Source organism: Callospermophilus lateralis, chromosome 10 (assembly GCF_048772815.1).
Source record: "Callospermophilus lateralis isolate mCalLat2 chromosome 10, mCalLat2.hap1, whole genome shotgun sequence".
Classification (NCBI taxonomy): domain Eukaryota; kingdom Metazoa; phylum Chordata; class Mammalia; order Rodentia; family Sciuridae; genus Callospermophilus; species Callospermophilus lateralis.
The window spans coordinates 121,751,981-121,774,559 of NC_135314.1; the positions used below are offsets into that span (position 1 = coordinate 121,751,981).

Below are 22,579 nucleotides of genomic sequence, written 5' to 3' on the forward strand. Positions count from 1 at the left end.
TGTATAAGCAAAATACTTTGAGGCATGGTTTTAATAGTCAGTTTTCCAAGACTGGAGCTGCTTAGTAAATGTAAGGAAAAATTATGCAATTATGCTTTGGTTTTTTAGAACTTTTCTAAGAGTTATCTTTCTAAAATTCATGTCACCAATGACATATGCTGGTGGTGCTGTTTAATCACCGAGACGACATATGTATCTGTTGATCTATGTAGTAATGGTTGCACTAAGTATTGGTGCAACCATTTGATTACCATTTTATTACTTCTAATGTAGTTGTACTGGAACATTTACCATTAGCATGAAAATATTTTTATAATAAATTAATGTTCCTTTTATTTGTCCTTTTTATTATAGTTAGAACTCTGCATAATGTATGGATATGTAATTATTTAAAGTTATATTTAGCTCCTGTTAACTACAAATTTTATTTTAAATGGTTAAGGAAATATTATTTTTAAAATCCCTTTTTAAAATAATGGGCCTAACATGGCTGAGAACTCCCAACATAAGTGAAGGGTTGCATATTAGAAGGCTTTTTAGTAGGAAGCAGCCTGGCATTTTGGAGTAACTACAATGAGGCCATAAATGGCCTGAGAGGAGGGAGGGAGGGAGGGAGAGAGAGACATGTATAGGATAAGGGATGTGTAGATGAGCCAAGTAGGGAGTGAATACTAACAGAGTAGAATCAGAGTGAGATGTGTCTCAAACAGCAGTCTGAAAGCATGGGCATTTATAGTCCCATAAAGTATATTTTCTTAGATTTCAGATATCAAGTTTAGAGGGAAAAGTCTTAGACACCAACTATCAAATTTGATATCAGTGCATAGTTATCATTGTAGCTCTCAGTTGTCTAGGTAACCATCAGCTAGCCACTTGGCTCAATCACAACTTATGTTATAAGAAAAAGCTCAAAATGGAGTTAGTGTTGTCAAAACAGTCAAATTTACCATAACTAAAATACCAATTTTCTTAGACCCCTGAGAATCATAACATGGCAAAGCACACATCACAACAATAGTCCATGTTCTATTTTTACTAGATATATACTATTATTTATGATACCACTACCAGTTCAGCATCACATTGTAAAAAAGGTGTCAGGTTTCTATGATTTCCTTTAATTTGAAGCAGTTTTTTAGTTTTTCTCGTCAAGCACTCTACCATTGAGCTACATCCGTAGCCCTCTTTGTCTTTAATAACTGTGATGTATTTGGAAAATACAGGTTGATTTATGTAATAGAATGTCCCTCAATTCATGTTTGTCTATTCTTCATAATTTGATCCAGATTGTGCAGTTTTGGCAGGAGCACCACAGAAGTAATGCTGCATGTCCCTCATCATAAACATGATGGTAGTTCATTTCATTATTGGCTTTTTTTTTTTCCTTTATTATTGGCCATTTTAACTTTGATCACTAAAGGTCATGTTGGCCCAATTTCTTCACTTAAAAGTTATTAGCTTTTGCTTTGGTGATTAATAAGTGTTTTACTATGGGAAGATCTTTTCAAACTTTTCACCAATTTTACCATCTGTTGATCTATTTCTCCTTACTCCAGTACTGGTGATTGCACCTACAGGTACTTTATCATTGAGCTACATTCCTTTATTTTAAGACAGATCCTTGTACTTGTGATCCTTCTGCCTTAGCCTCCCAATTAGCTGGGATTATAGGCATCTGCCACTGTGCCCAGCTTTGATTTATGTTTTAGTTTTTTTTACTTAAATCAATTGTTATTGTCATGGTTGCAAAGTGGTGATAAACTTTTGTGTGTGTTTGTGTGGTCCTGGGAATTGAACCCAGGGCCTTGTGCATTTGAGGCAAGCACTCTACTAACTGAGCTATATCCTCAGTGGTGATAAACTTTTAAAGGTTAGCAAAAAGCAAAACTGGCTTCTTCAGCATTCAGCTAACAAATAGAAAAAAAAGACTTCCTATATGTATATTAATAATATAAAGCCAAGTCAGAAAAGGCAAGAATTAAAATGCAAAGAAAAAAATAATTATTAGCATATGAATAAGTTAAGTTCTTCCTAAAAGTGTAATTAGAATAATTTTTTTTTAAAGATAGAGAGAAGAGAGAGAGAGAGAGAGAGAGAGAGAGAATTTTAATATTTTATTTTTTAGTTATCGGCGGACACAACATCTTTGTTTGTATGTGGTGCTGAGGATCGAACCGGGGCCGCACGCATGCCAGGTGAGCGCGCTACCGCTTGAGCCACATCCCCAGCCCCTATAATTTTTTTTTTTTAACTGATGTTTATTTGTGTTGCTGGATATTGAACCCAGGGCCTATGTATGGTCAGGCACACATTCTACCAGTGAGCCACACTTCCAACCCAAACTTTAGTGGTTTTTTTGTTTGTTTCTTAATTATTTATATGTATTTTTTTTAGTTGTTTATGGACCTTTATTCATTTATTTATATGTGGTGCTGAGAATTGAACCCAGCACCTCAGACATGCTAGGCAAGCACTCTTATCACTAAGCCACAACACCAGCCCCCAAATTGTAGTTTTTTGTTTTTTTTTTAAGAGAAAAATATTGAATTTAACAGTAATTCTCCAGCAAGTTACGATTTGATTATAAATTACCAAATGCGGGGCTGAGGATGTGGCTCAAGCGGTAGCACGCTTGCCTGGCATGCGTGCGGCCCGGGTTCCATCCTCAACACCACATACAAAGATGTTGTGTCTGCCGAAAAACTAAAAAAAAAATAAATATTAAAAAAAAAGATTACCAAATGATAAAAGCATGTTTTTGAGAGTCTATAGGCAGACAAAGTTTTAAATTCATTTGAAGTCCATCTTATCTATTCATCCCCCATGGGTCATGATTTTTGGTGGTGTCTGAAAGCTAATAACCAATTGCAAGGTGACCTAGTTTTGTCCTAGATGTTTTATAATTTTATGTTTTATATCAGAGATTTTGAGTTTCTTTTTTTTTAACCATACGATTTGAGTTTCTTTTTTTAACTAAGATTTTTACTGTTGTCAATAAGTAATATTTTTTGATTTTTAAAAAAAAATCTCCTTTAATTCTTAGATAGGACATCAATGCCAATCACAAGTTTCTCAGAAAATTTTTCTCCTAAATATTTTATAGTTTTTTATGTTTACCTCAGAGATACATTTTTCCTTTCTTCCTTTTGTTATTTACTTATTTATTTATTTATACATACATACATACATACATACATACTGAGGGTTGATCTCAGGGGCTCTGTACCACTGAGCTACATCTCCAGTCTTTTTTTGTTATTCTGAGATTGGGTTTTACTAAATTGCCCAGGCTGGATGCCTTCTTCAGTCTCCTGAGTCATTGGGATAACAGCATGCACCACCAAATCTGGCTTTGGGTTTCTTTGAACTGAGATTTTCATTATTGTTGACAAGTAATAATTTTTGCTTTTCTTTCTTCTTTTTTAAAAATTTCTCAGATATAAATTTCATAGTTAGAACAAAAATAGTGAAGTGAAATTTTGGAACTTTTTGAGGGGTGAATAAGAAGCTCTGTTAACTTCAGAATGCAAAACCACATGTCATATGTAGAAAATAAATCCATCTTTTCCCAGCCCTCAATTTGATGGAGGGAATAAGATGTATATTATAAGAAATCAGCCCTAGAGACAACATACAATATAATGCTTAATCATTGTCTACATTCCCCAGCCCCCTTTTTATTTTTTATTTTGAGTTAGGGTCTTGCTAAGTTCTGAGGCTAGTCTTGAACATGTGATCCTCCTGCCTCAGTCTCCCAAATTGATGGGGTTATAGGCATGCACCAGCATAAATGGCAATAACTGAATGCTTTGCCAATAAAGTTTGAACCACAAATGAGCTGTGGTCAAAATTAGGACCTTGGGAATGCCACATTTGTTCTACTTAGAGGGGCTTTCCTAGGTTCCAAACTTTAGAGACTTTCTGAATATCATGACACATAGCCTCTGCATTTTACAGCTTTATTTACAATTGAGAATGGAGGACCAGAGAAGGAGACCATTAGCTCTAATGAGTGAAAGCTCAGTGGCCTCCCTAGAGTTGTAGAGCTGAATGGGCTCAGTGTAAAATCTCCCCCTATAACTGACAATCTTCTCATCCTCTAATTATGACACCTTGACCCAGTGTCACTGAGGTCCTTACTACAAAATAATTTATCTTCATTGTCACAAGTGTTTTTTTTTTTTTTTTTTTTTTGGGTGGTGCTGGGGGTTGAACCCAGGGTCTTGTGCATATGAAGCAAGCACTCTACCAACTGAGCCATATCATCAGCCCTTCACAAGTGCTTCTTTAGCTGTCTAACTAACGAGCAAATCTGGATATGTTGATTATCAGGGTATTAGTCTAGGTATATTAAGCAAGAGAGACAAATGTGTGCCCTGTCTTCATTGATGTCAGTGTTTAGAAGGGTGGGAAGGTGGGGTTCATTTACAGAAATGTAAGAAGGCATTGATTTGAAAGTAAATGCAATTAAAGTTAGGAATTTTTTGTATATGTGCTGGGGATCAAACCTGGGGTCTTGTATATGCTAGGCATGTACCCCATCTCCATTTAAAAACATCTTATTTGATGAAATGTCAAATATACATGAATTTGATAAACTGTATTCTTTCTTAGACATCAGTGAGCAGCACTTTCCTTACCTTGACACTACCTCCCCTCCTCCACCATTTTTAAAACAGTAGTGCAATTGTCTCCTAGAAGAGGTGTATATTTTTATTTAGTCAGAAGACATAGCAGTGGGTGTTCATAGTTTAAGATGATTTTTAGGATCTGTTTTCCTTATTCCCTCAGGGCATAACTTTGAAAATGTCCAATCTTATGTTGTCACAACAGGTCTGAATATATTCTTTATGCTACTTCTGGCATTGCTATCAATTTATCATGAGACTTTTCTTTTATACATTTCTATTAGTTAAAGTATTTGCCATGCGAAAATCTGCTTAATTCACATATACCTTTTTTTGGGGGGGCTGGGAAATGGGGATTGAACTCTGGCACTTGCCCACTGAGCCACATCCCCAGCCCTTCTTTGTATTTTATTTAGAGACAGGGTCTCACTGAGTTGCTTAGTGCCTCATCGTTGCTGAGGCTGGCTTTGAACTTGTGATCCTCCTGTCTCAGCCTCCAGAGCTGCTGGGATTACAGGCATGTGCTACTGCACATGGCTCACATATACCTTTAATATTAGAGTTTGTGGATGTTTCTCTATATTTGCTATTTATTGGAAATTTTATTGAGAAGATATGTGTTTTATGTTGTGTGAGGCGATGGGAATTCAAAGTTAAAGAAGGCTCGTGGACTTTAGGGAACTTTAAGAGAGACAGACAGATAATTCTAATAAGGTGTGGTAAGTACAAATGGTAGAGCCTCATTGGGTTATTGTGGGAACACTGAACAGAGCGGTGGTTGATTCTCAAAGTATGGCATCCCAGGTCCCTAAACTCCTTCTTAGGGGATCTGCAAGGTCAAAACTATCTTTGTAACAATACCAAGATATTATTTATTCTTTTGTTATTGTTGTTCTCATTCTCTCATAAGTAGATATTGAAGTTTTCCAGCAGCAGTAGGACTTGTGATATTTCAACAGATGATAATATAGTTGTTATTATCTGTTAAGCAGCCATTACAAAAATGTGAAATGTTGTCACTCTTCTCACTAAATGATTTATTTTGAAAATATAGCTTCTGAAAATAAGATGTTAGCCAGATATGATGGCATATGCCTCTAATCCCAGCAACTCAGGAGGCTAAGACAGGAGGATCACAAGTTTGAGGCCCATCTCAGCAATTTAGTGAGCTCCTAAGCAACTTAGCAAGACCCTGTCTCAAAACACAAAAAGGGCTGGGGATGTGGTTCAGCCAAAGCACTCCTTAGTGAAATCCCTGGTATTTTTTTTTAAATATTTATTTTTTAGTTTTAGGTGGACACAATATCTTTATTTTATATTTATTGGTGCTGAGGATTGAACCTAGTGCCTCGTGCATGCTAGGCAAGTGCTCTACCACTGAGCCAGAATCCTAGCCCCGAAATCCCTGGTATTAATGAATGAATGAATGAAGTTAAAAAAATGATCTTTTTTTGCATACTGGGGATTGAACCCAGGGGTGCTGTACCACACATCCCATTCGTTTTCATTTCATTTTGAGGTAGGAACTTGCCAAATTGCTGAGGCTGACCCAAAACTTGCTATCCTCCTGCCTCACCAAGTAGTTGGAATTAGAGGAATGTGCCTCCATACCCAGCTAAAAAAAAAAATGAATTATTTTTATATCAAAATTTAGAGTTGGGGTTTGTTGCCCATGTCTGCAATCCCATCTACTCACAAGGCTGAAGCTGGATGACAAATTTAAAGTTAGTCTAGGCAAATTAATGAGGCCCTGTATCAAAATAAAAAACTAAAAGAAATGGAGAGTCAGTCATGGTAGCACATACCTATAATCCCAGTGACTCAGGAGGCTAAGGCAGGAGAATCACAAGTTCAAAGCCAGCCTCAGCAACTTAGGGAGACTGTCCCAAAATTAAAACACTGGGGATATAGCTTAGTGAAGCACCTCTGGTTCAGTCCCTACAAAAATGTGAAATATTGTCACTCTTCTCACTAAATGATTTATTTTGAAAATATAGCTTCTAAAATTAAGATGTTAGCCAGATGTGATGACACATGCCTGTAATCCCGGCAACTCAGGAGGCTAAGACAGGAGGAGGTGATGAGCATGTAACTGAATAGTAGAGTGCCCCTGGGTTCAGTTCTGGGTGGGTGTGGGAGGAGCCCTCATGAATGGAATTAGTGACTTTATGAAAAAGACTGGAGGGAACTAGTTAGCCAAGCCCTTCTGACTCTTCCATCCTTTTTGCAATGAGAGGATTCCTTAGAGGGCACCATCTACGAGAGATGGACCTTCACTGGACACCAAATATAATAGTGTCTTGATCTTGGACTTCCCAGCATCCAGAACTGTTAGACATAATTTTTTGTCATTTGTAAATTACCCAGTCCTGGATATTTTGTTATAACAGTGCAAGTGGTCTTAGATAATAGTGTTACCATGTGACCCAGCAATTCTACTCTAAAGTGTATACCTAAGAGAATTAAAGTATATGTTGCTCATCCCCAGGACTACAAAAACCCCAGTATATTGTTTACTAATCCCAAAGAATTTGGAAGACTCAATAGAGAAGGGGTTTGGACTTTTTATTATTCATGTGCACCTCTGGCAGTAGCCAAGACAATACGGAGGGCACACCACAACTACAAGCAGGGGGTATTTATATATAAGATAGATTACATGCACGTACAAATTCCTTCAGATGTCTTATGAACACATTTCTTTACTTCACAACCAAGTTCTTTCTGCTTTGATCCCAATCTGAAGATTGGGGACGAGGGAAAAGGCCAGTTTCCCTATAATAACATATTTTTTGAAATTCTTTTTATTTCACCACCAGGACCAACAAATCTTCCTAGGCACTAACCAGTGTTAAATCCCAACATATGTTCTTATAAAAAGTTGAACATGGCCAGGAGTGGTGGCACCCTTGTAATTCCAGCAACTTGGGAGGCTGATGCAGGAGGATCACAAGGACAGATGTAGCAATTGAGCAAGACCATGTCTTAAAATTAAAAATAGGAAGGGTTGGGGCTGGATGCAATGGTACATGCCTGTAATCCCAGCAGCTTGGGAGGCTGAAACAGGAGGATCACTAGTTCAAAGCCCCACTTCAGCAATGGTGAGGCACTAAGCAATTCAGTGAGACCCTGTCTTTATTATTATTTTTTTTTTTTAAGAAAGAGAGAGAGGAGAGAGAGAATTTTAATATTTATTTTTTAGTTCTCGGCGGACACATCTTTGTCTGTATGTGGTGCTGAGGATCGAACCCGGGCTGCACGCATGCCAGGCGAGTGCACTACCGCTTGAGCCACATCCCCAGCCTGAGACCCTGTCTTTAAATAAAGCACAAAATAGGGTTGTGGATGTAGCTCAGTGGTTGAGTACCCCTGAGTTCAATCCCTGGTACCAAAATAAAATGGGCTGGAAAGAGCACCCTGGATTCAATCCCCAGTACCACAAAACAACACTTTTGCTTTTTTAAAACAAAAACAAAAACGGAGATCAAACCCAGGGTACTCTACTATTGAAGTACATTCACAGTTCTTTTTTTTTTTATTTTTATCTTTTTTAAAATTTTGAGCGAGAGTCTTGATAAATTGCTTAGGGCCTCAGCAAGTCACTGAGGCTGGTCTCAAGCTTGTGATCCTACTGCCTCAGCCTTCCAAGTCACTGGGATTATGTGTGTGCCACCATGCTCAGCTATAAAAAACAAAAACTTGTACACGGATGTACATAGCAACACTATTCATAATATTTGTTGGAAACAATCTAAATGTATGTCAATAAGTGGATAAACAAAAGGCATTTTATTCATACAATTGAATATTATTCAGCTATTAAAAATGATGTTCTAATATATACATCAACATTGATGAACCTTGAAAACATGCTAAAGTGAGTGGGGTCTCTTTTCTCTTGTCCTCTCACCCCAGGTCAAAATTTTATTTTATCTTGGTATTGTGACCAAGATTTGATTCTTTTGTCAGTTTTCAATTAGTAACAATTTACCACATATAGTTTTTGCCATAATCAGTTTTATTTTATGTCACTATATTTATCAAGTCTTTTTCTTGGGTCAGACTTTAGAATTCAGTTTTACATTGGAGAATGATGTCAGTGTCTGAAATTTTAATTTCTGTAGTCTTCCAATTATTTTATGTTCCAAATATTTACTCTGCTATGCTATTTGATGGACTACGAGCAAGGGGGAATGTATTCAGAGTAAAAACTTCAGGAACAAAAACATTCAGTTAGCTTTGTGAGAACTGATCATTGATCCATTCACCCTTTCATCCACCCATCCATCCACATATCCATCCATGTAAGCATGTATCCATCTGTGTATACATTTATTAATCTACTCAAGGGGTTTTCAACCAGGGCAGTTTTGTCATCAGGGGACATTAGGAAATATTAGGAGACATTTTTTTAATTGTCATAAATGGGGAAATGCTACTGGCATCTCATGGGTTAAGGCCAGAGATACTGTTAAATGTCCTTCCAGAAACACATAGTACAGCCCCACAAACAAATAAGTGACTTAAAATGTCAATATTACCAAGCTTAAGAACCCCTGTTTTACCTGTATACTCAGAAAAATGAGATATTATATCCCATCTGATTCAAATGTATGATGTGTCAAGGTCTTTGTACTATTATGTGTAACTAATTAAAACAAAAAAAAAAAAAGAAAGAAAGAAAGAATGTCCACAATATATTGGCACCAGAAAAATAAAAGTGGTGAAAAGAGTTTAAAAAAAAAAAAAAAAAACCTGTTTTATCATATCCATTCCCTTACCACCCACCCATTCATCTAAGTGTTTATTGAGCACTACGTGTCAGTCCTGACTGCAAATCAGAATTAACTATGGAGCTTGTAAAACATACAAATGCCCAGATATCATCATTGAATATTCAGATTTTTATTGTTATTTTATGGGGATATTTAATCCAGGGCTTCACAAATGCTAGACAAAGGCTCTACCACTGAGCTCTATCCTTAATCCCGAATATTAAGATTTTTATAATGAGAAGCTATTGAAGTATAAGGGGTCCCAGTTCAGGGTAATGAAAATGTTCTAAAATTGATTGTGATTATGATTGCACAACTCTGTGCATATACTAAAACCAACTCACATGTATACTTTAAGAGGGTGATATAATTTGGTATGTGTCATAATTTTGCATGTGATAATTTATATGCCTGTAACATTTACCCATTTTTATATATTCCAGAATATTGATTAGTCTTTTATCAGATATGATTTGCAAATATTTTCTCCCATTTTATCTTTTTCAGCACTGGAGATTGAACCTAGGGCTTGAAATATTCTAGGCAAGCACTCTACCATGGAGCTATATTCACAGTTCTTTTTATTTTGAGATAGAGTCATACTGAGTTGCCCAGAATGGCCTTGAATTTGTGCTCCTTTTGCCTCAGCCTCCTAAGTAGCTGGGATTACAGGCAGGTGTGTGTCATCACACCTGGTTTTTCAACCTGTATTTAAAATGTGTAGAGTTGTAAAGGAATTAAATATCATATAAGTAGTAAAATTTTAATTTTGCTCATTTAGATTAATATTTTTTGTTCAACCTTTCTTTGTAGTGTATCTTCTAATCAGAAAAAGTCTTCCATGAAAACTTCACTTTTAAAAAATAAGTAATGCTGTCTATTTTCCTAAAAGTAAAATGGGGACTATTATTTTGAGGTAAGTGACAATTTTATATTTTAAATTTCTTCTATTATTTTTTCAGAAGTTAAATGAAGAAGGAAAATGTGAATATTGGTTAGATTCTAAATCTCTTTTTGGGGAGGTTACTGGGGATTGAACTCAGGGGCACTCGAACCAGCCCTATTTTTGTATTTTATTTAGAGACAGGGTCTCACCGAGTTTCTTAGTGCCTCACTTTTGCAGAGGCTGGCTTTGAACTTGTGATCCTTCTGCCTCAGCTTCCCAAACTGCTGGGATTATAGGCATGTGCCACTGCACCCAGCTAGATTCTAAGTCTTTTAGCTAATCTTTGAGGTGGTGGTGGTGGTGGGGAATCCTAGGTCTCCTTTAAGATAGTCTGATTATTTAGGATTATTTAACACAGAGTTAAAGAATGGAGCTTCATGATAGAAATAGGGGTTAAGTAGTGTGAAAAGCTTTTTAGAGAGGTTGATTGGAAACTGAAGAAAACATTTTTTGAATTTGATAGTGAGGAGGTTATTGATGACCTCAGTAGGGGACATTCCAGGAGGGTGCTTGTGGCTGAAAATCCACTTGCAATGGAGTAAAGAGTAAAGAGGAGATGGTAAAATGTATTTGAATATTTCAGTTCTTGATTCTTTTTTGTTTTCTTTTTTCAGTACTGAGGATTGAACTCAGTGCCTTATAAATACAGGCAAGTGCTTTTACCATTGAGCTGCAGCCCTTTTATTTATTTATTTTTGGTGCTGGGGATTTAATCCAGGGGCACTTTATCACTGATCTACATTCCCACCCTTTTCATTTTTTAAATTTTGACACAGGGTCTTGCTGAATTGCTTAGGGCCTCCTCAATAAACTTGGAAGGCTGGCCTTGAACTTGAGATCCTTGTGTCTCAGTCTCCCTATTGGTTGGTGGCTGAGATTACAGGTGTCAGCCACTATGCCCAGCCCTCAGCCTCCCCTTTAAAAAAGATTTTTAGTTATATATGGACACAATACCTTTATTAAATTAATTAATTTATTTATATGTGGTTCTGAGGATTGAACCCAGTGCTTCACACGTGCTAGACAAGCACTCTACCACTGAGCTACAACCCTAGCCCACCTCCAGCCCTTAAGTTTTCTTTTAAAATTTTTTTTAGTTTAACACAATACCTGTATTTTATTTATTTATTTTAATTGGTGCTGAGGATCGAACCCAGGGCCTCATATGTTTAGGTGAGTGCTCTGCCATGGAGCCACAACCCCAGCTCCTTAAGTTTTCTTTCTTTTTTTTTTTTTTTTAAAAAGAGAGAGTGAGAGAGGGAGAGAATTTTAATATTTATTTTTTAGTTATCGGCGCACACAACATCTTTGTATGTGGTGCTGAGGATTGAACCCGGGCCGCAAGCATGCCAGGCGAGCGCGCTACCGCTTGAGCCACATCCGCCTTAAGTTTTCTTTTGACACAGGATCTCACTAAGTTCTCCAGGATGGCCTCAAACTTTCTATCCTCCTGTCTCAACCTCCTGAATAAATGGAATTATATGTGTGCACCACCATGCACAGCTCCTTTTAATTCATTTATTAGACCAGTAAGTTCTATGTGCTTAGAATATCGCAATACCTTCTCTAAGCTCCGGAGTTGTAGTTAAGGTATCCATTGATACTGATTTTAGCTTCTTACAGATCAGTTAATGCCCAACTGTTTTTCATGCCAGTTTTTACTCTCAACTCTACAGGGTTGGACAATAAATAATGTGGTTCTCCCTAGTTATTCTGTTAATAGAATAGACATTTCCTGCCAAGGGTTATCTGGTTTGCTAGGTATTTTAGCACTAATAAGTAGTGTAATTCCTTTTTAGGTTAAAAGGAATGATCCATTAGAGTATTCTAAATATTAAAGAAAATGACTAATTTCTTACCTATCCATTACCATAGTCTAAATATTAAAGAAAGTGATTAATTTCTTACCTTGAGGAAGTAGGGAAATTTAAAATCAAAGACATGATTAAAAGGCTTAACTCATATAAAAGAGTAACAGTCTTTGTGCTTAGAAATTAAAAAATTGGAAGAGAGGATGATGAATCAAGGAACTTTTAGAAATTAAAGAATTGGAAGAGAGGATGAATCAAGGAATTTTTAGGCAAAGATGAAGAAACTGTAGGATTCCTTATCCTACTGTGTGTGTGTGTGTGTGTGTGTGTGTTTTACTAGGACCTCGCATACTACCTCTGAGCTACAACCTCAGCCTTATTATTCTACCTTTTTAATACGGTAGGGATTGAGGTTATCTATTAGACATATTTATTCAACGGTGGATTGGGATCCTGGGAAAAGAAAACATTTGAGGAAAATATTGTAGGGTAGTTAACAAATTCAGCAAGTATTTATTGAAATACCTGTATTGTGCCAAGCACTTTGTTTGACAGTACTGGGGATTGAAACCTAGGGACACTTTACCACTAAACTATGGCCCAGCCCTTTTTATATTTTGTTTCAAGACAGGGACTTTTGCTAGCACAGGATGGTCTCAAACTTGTGATCCTCCTGCCTCAGACTCCCAAGTAGCTGGGATTGCAGGTGACTATCACTGCACTCGTCAGTGCCAGGCACTGTAATACACATAATCAGTGCTCTCATGGAGCTAATTATTGAAATGAACAAGGAAAATTCCAATTTAAATAGAGTAGTTGATAGAGAATAATGGTTGGCTTGTCAGGTGGTAACAAAGAATATTAAGGAATGGAAGACAAGCTAAGTAAAATCCCAAGGTGAAATGAGTTGGATGTGTTTGAAGCATGGGAAGAATTACAGCTTCTTCTCATCAGGGTGGATGAGGACCAAAGTGTTGTGAGATGAGTGAAGACATGAGGAAGTAAGATGTACAATTCCCTTTGGCTGTGGTAAGGGGATTTAAGTTCAAAGAAGTCTTGGGAAATTTTAAGGATAAAATGTGTTTTAAGGATTCTGTTGGCTACTTTATTGAAGATAGATTACAGGTACAGAGTGAAAGCAGTAAGTTCAGTTTAGAGGCTTTTGCTGTTGACCAGGCCAGACATATAGTAGAGAAACTTATTATTGTCAGTATAGCAGAAGAATAGCTGAGCAATAGTAAAATCCCAGTTTGATATAAGCTCACATGAGATAGGAGGCAGAGTGAATTTATTAGCTAATATAGCCTTTTAAGTGGAAATGAAAAGTTTGAACTGGTAATTGAAATGTTTATGGGGTGAAGGCTGGATAAAGAGGATGCATGGTAGGGTACAGTGGAGCAAATGTATATCTCAGCAGTTCAGCAAGCTGAGGCAGGAGGATCACAAGTTCAAGGCCAGTCTTGCAATTTAGTAAGCCCATGTCTCAAAATAAAAATTGTGGTGGTGGGGATAGCTCAGTAGTAGAATGCCTCTGGATTCAATATCCAGAATTGCTAAAAAGAAAAGAAACATTTTATTTTTAATTAAGAAAAAAATTTTTTGGTACTGGGGATTGAACCCAGGGATGTTTGACCCCTGATTCACATCCCAGCCTTTTTTACTTATTATTTTGAAGCAGAGTCACAATAAGTTGCTTAGGGCCTCAAATTTGCGGCCCTCTTGCCTTACCTTTCCAAGTTGCTGGGATTACAGGTGTGTGCCACCATGCCTGGCTGAAATTTTTTTTTTTTTTTTTTTTAATTTGAGACAGGGTGTAGCTAAATTACCCAGGCTGACCTTGAATTTGGGATCCTCCTGCCTCAGCCTCTTTGAGTAGTTGGGGTTATAGGCATGTGTCACCATGCTTTGCTTCATGGAGTTGATATTCTAATAAGAGTAGACAAGCTATTCAATAAATAATATATAAAGAATGGGAAGTGATAAGTATTAAGAAAATACATTAGGAAAAGGTAGACATTCATGGAAGATAAATAGGTTTATTATTTTATTTTATTTATTTATTTATTTATTTATTTTTTTAAAGAGAGAGTGGGAGAGAGAAAGAGTGGGGGAGGGAGAAAGAGAGAGAGAGAGAGAATTTTTTTTTAATATCTATTTTTTAGTTCTCGGCGGACACAACATCTTTGTTTGTATGTGGTACCGAGGATCGAACCCGGGCCGCACGCATGCCAGGCGAGCGCGCTACCGCTTGAGCCACATCCCCAGCCCAGGTTTATTATTTTATAAGGTGTGGTTCTGGAAGCCCTCTTTGATTAGGGTGATACATGATCTCACATCTCTAAATAAAGTAGTAGAACAGACCAGGTGGATATTTGGGATGGGATAATGGGAGCATTCTAGGCTGAAGGCATTTAAATTTAAGCAGATGTTCCGAGACTGAACTGTGCTTGATGTATTCTAGTAGCATTATTCTAGCAGCATTAAGAGGGCAGTATAGCTGGGATGGAATGAGAGAGGAGGTGGTAGCAACTTTCATCAGCATTGTGAAGGTGGTAGAGATTCAAGTCAAACTGTAGATCAGGATCAGGCCTTTGAGTTTTCTTCTGTGCAATGACAGGGATGCAGAGCCAGGAGTGAGGATGTAGGGGGAGTAAAAGACAAGTGAATGGCTAAAAGTTGTAACTTGTAGCTAAGAACCATCAAGTTTCCAAAGGTAATAATAAGAGAAAGATAAACAATTAAGGAAATATTTGAATACCACAGGAGGATGGAAGACTAGAGAAAGGTGAGTTGGTGGCACAGAAGGTCTGTAGTTCTTAATGAACAAATTTACTTGGATTCAGATTTATTTTGTAAGTTGTAGTAAATATATATATATATAACATAAAGTTCATTGTTTTAACTGTTTCTTAGTATACATTTCAGTGGCATCAAAAACAGTCACAATAGCCTGCCAACATCACCATTGTCCTTTTCCAGAACTTTTTGTCATCACAAATCTAAACATGCCCAGTAAGTAAACCTTCTGACTGGGAGTAGGGCACTTGCATAACCTGTGCGAGGCCCTTGCTTCAATTCCCAGCACCACATTATCACAAAACAAAATAGCTTCTGATTGCTGATTGCCTCCTCTCACAATTAAAAACAAAACAAAACAAAACAAAACCGAAGTTGAGGGGTATAACTCAGTGGTAAAGTACCTCTGGGTTCAGTCTCCAGTACCCCCCCCCCCCCCCCATACACAGACACAGAGTTTTTTTTTTTAACTAGTTCTGACTTTGTAGTGTAGCATAACCTTTTGTGTTGCTTCTAAAACTAGGAAGAAATCTATGATAAATATGCTTTTAAGGAAATACACTTAAAACATTCCCCTACTAAAAACCATAGGTATACTATAAAATCAAATCCAGACAACAGTATGGAGAAATTGGAACTCTTGTATTTCTCACACAAAAAGTAAACAGGGGGATAGAGATATAGCTCAGTTGTAGAATGCTTGACTACCATGCGTAAGGCCCTGGGTTCCATCCCTGACATGGTGCCATAAACAGAATTATTTCATGATCCAACAAGCCTACTTCTTGATATATACCCAAAAGAATTGAATCCAAGAACTGGACCAGGTCTTTATTTCTTTTCTTTTCTTTTTTTTTTTCCCTTTTCTTTTCTTTCCTTTATTTTTTAAATTTTTTTAATTTTTTGTACCAGGGATTAGACCCAGGGGCACTTAACCACTGAGCCACATCCCTAGCCCTTTTGAGGCAGGGTTTCAATGAATTGCTTAGGGCCTTGCTTAATTGCTGAGGCTGGCTTTGAACTTATTATCCTCCTGTCTTAGCCTCCCAAGCCTCTGGGATTAGGATTACAGGTGTACACCACCATACCCGGCAGGTTTTTTTTTTTTTTTTTTCTTTTACAGGACTAGTGATTGAACCCAGGACCTCTTGCACATTAGGCAGTTATTTTACTACGGAATCATATCACTAGATTTAGATTACTATTGTTTTTACTAAAAGAATATAGGTGTTAACCTTTGAGTTTGGAAATTTTAGAAGGAGCTAGAGAAATTTTTTCCTTGGTGTTGAGTAAGTAATTCCCTGTGGGAAAAGATAATTCCATATTTAGACAGAGGCTAGGCCAATAAAAGCTATTAAAGGGAAAAATATTGATAGGATTACAGTTGCTAGAGAGGTTTCTGAAGCTTTCTTTCTTGTTTGGCATTAGATAAAGACATTTTCAAGGTCAATATTATTATTATTTGGGCATGCTGGGGATTGAACATAGGGCCTTGCATATGGTACCACAGATTGAACCTAGGGACGCTTAGCCACTGAGCCACATCCCAAGCTCCTTTTTTTTTTTAAAAAAAAAAAAAATTTTATTTTTTAGTTTTAGGTGGATACAATATCTTTATTTTATTTTTATGTGGTGCTGAGGATTGAACCAGTGCCTCATGCATGCTAGGCAAGCACTCTACCGCTGAGCCACAACCCCAGCTCCCAAGCTCCTTTTTAAATGTTTTATTTACAGACAGGGCCTTGCTAAGTTGCTGGGGCTGGCTTTGAACTCGTGATCCTCCTGCCTCCACTACTTAAATTGCTGGGATTATAGCCATATGCCACTGTGCCCAACCACGTGATATGTTTTAACTTGAAAATATTTTATTTAGAAACTGCTCTATGAAGAAACAGTGGCATAGTTTAAACTTGACTTTCATTTACTAGTTCCTCTTCCTCTAGTTCTTTTTCTTTGCCTTGGGGTTCTTTTTCATTAATATGCATTGGATGTTTATGCAATTAGAAATAATGTTCATAAAGATGATATTGTTGAGTGCCTACAGTTTTTGGTCCTTTGATGATGTGATGTGCTTTTTTGTTGTACTCAGAAAATAACTGCGGTCAGATTATCATACAGTTTTGCCATAGACAGTAAGGATATTGTGAAAGAAATTCGTCTGTCTGCATAGCATGACCTTTCAAAACTGTTTCTTTTGTTTTATTTTGTTTTGTTTTTTTGCTACAAGCATCTCAGCCTTTTGACTGCCACATGATAGAGGAAATAGTACATAAAGGGCAATATAAATGGCTGTCTCATTGTTGTGCAGTTTTCCAATATAAAGGCATGTTATAAACTATTAACTATAGGGGCTGGGGTTGTGGCTCAGCAGTAGAGTACTTGCCTAGCATGTGCGAGGCCCTGGGTCCGATCCACAGCACCACATAAAAATAAATAAAATAAAGATATTGTGTCCAACTACAACTAAAAAAATAAAAATAAAAATGAATAAAAAGAAACCATTAACTATAGCTTTGTTTATGTGGAAGATTACTAGTCTTTTTTTGATTTGTTTTGCGGTGCTAGAGTCAAATGCAGGGCCTTACACATGCTATGCAAGTTCTCTACCACTGAGCTACATGCCCAACCCTAAGATTACAAGTTTTATGCATAATGTATAGAGTATGTGTGTGTGTGTTTAGTTTTGTTTTTGTTTTTGTAGTATTTGAGATTGAACCCAAAGCCTTGCTCATGCCAAGCAAACACTGACACTGAGCTACATTCACAGTCCTTTTTAATTTTTGAGACAGGGTCTCACTAAATTGTTGAGGGTCTGGCCAAGTTGTTGAAGTTGAGCTAGAATTTGGAATCTTCCTACCTTAGCCTCCTGAGTTGCTGGGGTTATAGGCATTATGCTACCATGTCTAGCTTTTTTAGATTCATTTTCACAATGGAACTTATAAAAACCTCCAGTCTCATTTTGCCCTTATTCTTTGCCTCTCTGTGTTCTAATCTTCAAATTCCTCAAATTAGTACTTTTTCTAATATTTTTGCATATGTTCTTTCTCATTACTTATTTCATTTACTCTCTTCTTTTAAGTAGAGTTCTTATGCATTGTGATCCTACAATTCTTTGTGAAAATAACAATAATTCTAGCAGAAGATGCTAAGGAGGGAGAATATGTGGATTTTAATCTTGGCCTTGCAGCTACGTAAACTGTGTGTTTGACTAAATTAGTGAAGGCAAAATTGCTGAAAATTAATAATGGCTTAGCACACCAAGCTTGGTGGTACATGCTTGTAATCCTAGCAACTTGGGTGGGTGAAGCAAGAGGATCAGAAGTTCAAGGCCTGCCTAAGCAACTTAATGAGATTCTTTCTCAAAATTAAAAAGGGCTGGGGATATAACTCAGTGTTGGTGTACTCCTGGGTTCTATCCACAGTACAAAAAAAAAAAAAAAAAGGCTTAGCATAACAAATGTCTACTTCTCACTCATGGAGAGTTTTAATGTATGGTCCTCTTTGGTGGGTGGTTCTCTGTCAGTTTTTCCTTCTTATGTGACTGTGTCATCTCATGTGTCCAGTGGAAGAAGAATGGGGTGATGTAGGTTGCACACCCATTTCTTTTTTTTTTTTCCTTTCTTTTTTTTGGTACTGGGGATTGAGGTGCTTTGTTAGTGAGCCATATCCCCAGTCCATTTTATTTTGACACAGCATCTCACTAAGTTACTTAGGGCCTGGCTAATTTGCTGAGGCTGGCCTTGAATTTACGATTCTCCTGTCTCAGCCTCCAGAGTTGCTGGGAATTCAGGAGTGTGCCACCACACTTGGCTGTGCACCACATTTCTTAAAAACCCTAACCTGAAGTAGCACATGTCATTTTCACCCCATATTCCAGTGAAGAGAATTTAATACAAGGTCACTTCTAACTGCATGGGAAGTTGGAATGTGTAGTCTTCCAAGTGCTCAAGCTGCAATTCCATAACTGTGGAGAAAGCAGTCTGCCATAGTGACCTTGGTATAGTCATCTTATTTCTGTAAGTCTCAGTTTCAAAAGTATAAGATAAGTGATTTACACTCTGAGGATTTATAATGCACATATTTCTTCTTCCTTAGTGATTAAATTTAAAAGACACAACCAGGTTCTGTGACGCATGCATATAATCACAGTGGCTCAGGAGGCTTAGGTAGGAGGATGGAAGTTCAAAGCCAGCTTCAGCAACTGAGCAAGGCCTTGGCAATACAGTGAAACCCTGTCTCAAATTTTTTTTAAAAAAGGGCTGGGGATGTGGCTACATGGCTAAGTGTTCCTGGGTTCAATCTCTGGTATTTAAAACAAACAAACAAAAAAATGTTGTTGAATAAAATATATATTAAGGCACATGTATGCAAATGTGAATTTTTTAAAAAGAAACAATTAACTTTTGGGTGTTCTAGCTGCATAATTTAATCTCAGTCTCAGATCATGCTGCAGTTATCTGTTGCTTTTAACAAAACACCCAAACATAGTTGTGTAAAATATCCATTTTGTTTGGCTTGACTCTGAGGTCAGGGATTTGTATGGGGCACAGCAGGATTGGTTCGTCTTTGGCCCATGATGTCTGGGGCCTTAATGGGAGAAACTTGAAGTCTGCTAGATGGAATCAAGAAGGCCTTTCCATTAGCAGAAGGCTGACTGTTAGTGTTGGCATTCAGCTGGGGTTGGTCAAAAGGTCCACTCATGGTCTTTCCTTTTGTCCTGATCCTTAGAGCATGGTGGCTGATGTTTAAGAGTGAGCATCCTCAAAAGTGAGTGTCTTAAGAGATAACAAAGGGAAGTTGCAGCTTCTTAAACTTTGGCCTAGAAATTCATAGAGCATTATCTCTGTCGTATGCTGCTGGCCAAGTAGTTATAAAACCCAAAAGGAGATGGAGCATGTACTTTACTCAGGTAGGGAAGAATGCAGAAGTAGTTTGGGACTATGTTTAAAAACATGCCAGGTCATGACAACAGAGGTGGTTTGTTTGTTTGTTTGTTTGTTCAGTGCTGGGGATTGAACCCAAAACCTTGTACATACTGGGCAAGCACTCTGCCACTGGACCATACCCCCAGCCCCAGCCAAGCTCTTTATTATATTCCTATAAGTCTTTTAAAGCTAGTTTTAATACTATAATATATTTTGAAAGCTTTTTTCATTAGTAATTTTTTTTTTCCATCTAATAGATTTTTATTCCTTTAAAAGTATCCCCACAGTTTCCAGATGGGATCAGATTTAAAGCTAAAAAGTAAAGTCAAGTTTAAAGTGAACTTCTAATAGTAATTCTTACTTCAAGAAAAAAAAAAAAGGAAAAAGTATAAGTTGTTTTAATAGTCATATTCAATTTGGAAATATTTTTAATTGTTTAGCCATTATATTAGTCTTATGAAATTGATACTAATGTTATTTATTTTCTAGTTTATTTGCCTTCTTAGTCAACAGTTCATTGTGAAAGTAAGCAGTGTGGGTGGTAAAAAGAAGATAGTGCTTCCCAACAAGGCAATATTTGACATGATGTTTTAAGAATTAGAAGGAGACACAGAAATTAGGCTGTTTTAAAAAAGAATTCTTTTTTGAGGTTTTGAAACAAAAATATGATTTATTAAACTGCAGTGTATTTGCTATAAATTAAACACAGAATCCAAAAGCTAAATTTAAATAATAAATTTAAAGATTTCAGATCTCTGGGGATGCTGGACGTAGAGACAAAAGGTGAATTATTTGACTCCATGTAACTCAGTGCTCATCCCCTTATGTTCAGGTCATAGACTAGGGCTGTGAGGCCATGAGGCAGTTTCATGAGAGCAATACTGTAGTGCCACCTTAAGTCTTTAGGTGAGTGTACTAGTCCATTCAGTTACTAAAAGAAATATGGAAGGCTATCTTTTATTCCCTCCAGCAATCTAAGATGGAGCACCATCTGAATGAAGCAGAGCAGACATGCCTACCACTCATCTTTCTCAGGAAACCCATGTGCTCTGGTGTAGGATGGATGCAAACTGCTTGTGTGTTGTTTTTTTTTTTTGGGGGGGGGGCATTGGGAGAGAGAGGACTGGGAATTAAACCCAGGGGGACTTTAACACTGAGCTATATCCCCAGCCATTTTTATTTTTTATTTTAAAGACAAGGTCTCACTAAGTTGTTTAGGGCCTTGCTAAATTGCTGAGGCTGGCCTCGAACTTTTGATCCTCCTGCCTCAGCTGCCCAAGCTGCTGGGATTATAGACATACATCAACAAGCCTGGCTTTGGTGTTTTAGTTTTGAAATCTCCTCACCTCCAGTCAAGTGTAAGTGTGTGATGTGGTGTCTTGAACAGACTGAATACTTAGTATATATTCATCAACTTTAAGGCCAATCATTTTTCCCTTTTTGTTCTTATGCAGTTCTCTCTCCATCTCTCTCTTTTTTCTTTTTAGGTACTGGGGGTTAAACCCAGGATTGCTTTTCTACTGAACTATATTCCTAGTCCTTTATATTTTTTATTTTGAGATAGGGTCTTGCTAAATTGCTGAGGCTGACCTCAAACTTGTGATCTCCTGCCTCAGCCTCCTGAATCACTGGGATTGCAGGCATATGCCACTGTGCCCAGTCCTTTCTTAGTTTTGGTTATAGCCTAACACTGAAATGACACTATCAGCCTGCTTCTCCTGGCCTACCATGTCCTCCAGAGAAGACAGGTAGTGAAATCAAGGACAGGTACTTTTTCAATCTTCCTAGTTTCCATCCTGCTGCCCCCATTTACTGTCAGTAGTAAGGGAGAGATGGAAACTACTCACAGAAGCATTTTTTCATTTATGGCTGGATAGCTTAGGAGGAAAATTGGTCTCCAAGCAAAGGATTTAAAACAGACAAGCAAACAACAAATACATGTACAGAATAAACTTAAACCTATGTGCAAAGGAGTAATTTCTGAAATGGTTTGGGTGAAATGCCAGACTTTATAGAATGCTCTTTTACTTTTTATGTATTATAACTTATTTTCAAAACGACAGCAGACAGAAATAACTAAAAGGTTCAGAGCCTGAGTAGGGCTTTTTCTACAGCTGTAAGCTATTTAAAATTCTTCTCATGTTACTGTTTGCTATCCAGATGGCTTTCTGGCACTGGTTCAGTTCCTAGATGTGAGGGCTGTTGGTTACTCACCAGCACCACCACACACTTGTACAATTTGGCTTCTGACTCACTCTCGCAGCAGTTACTTGTGGGTACCCTTTGCTTCACAAACAGTCATTCCTGATTATCATGATGTCACTTGTAAACAAGAACAAGAAATAAGTGGGAGAAAGATTTGTTGACATTCAAAAGCACATACCCTAGAATCTACTGTTTCCATTGCTACTGGAGTAAGAAACAGAAGCAGTTATCAAGACAATGAGACTTTTGTCTAAAATATGTATCTGAATGATAAGTGCAAAATGTGTCCAATGATCTGAGCATGGTGATCTGTAATGCCAGCTACCTGGTAGTCTTTGGCAGGGTACTTACAAGTTTGCCAGCCTGGGCAATTAGTGAGACCCTGTCTCAAAATAGAATAGGCTGGGGATGTAAACTCAGTGGAAGACCACTTGCCTAGCATGAGCAAAAAAAAAAAAAAAGAAAAGAAAAAGTGTGTCCAGTGAGCCAAAAT

At 37.4% G+C, this 22,579-nt stretch overlaps 1 protein-coding gene across 2 annotated transcripts in view; it reads left to right on the forward strand.

Moving 5' to 3' along the window:
- Pik3cb (phosphatidylinositol-4,5-bisphosphate 3-kinase catalytic subunit beta) overlaps positions 1-22,579 on the forward strand; it is a 134,231-nt gene that overhangs the window by 13,058 nt on the left and 98,594 nt on the right. Inside the window, exon 2 of one of the 2 annotated variants that reach the window (XM_077110355.1) lies at positions 10,217-10,319. The exons of the other annotated variant lie outside the window; for it this stretch is intronic. The gene's annotated coding sequence lies outside the window, so the exon portion shown is untranslated. The remainder of the gene's footprint in view (positions 1-10,216; positions 10,320-22,579) is intronic. 2 annotated transcript variants of the gene reach the window in all.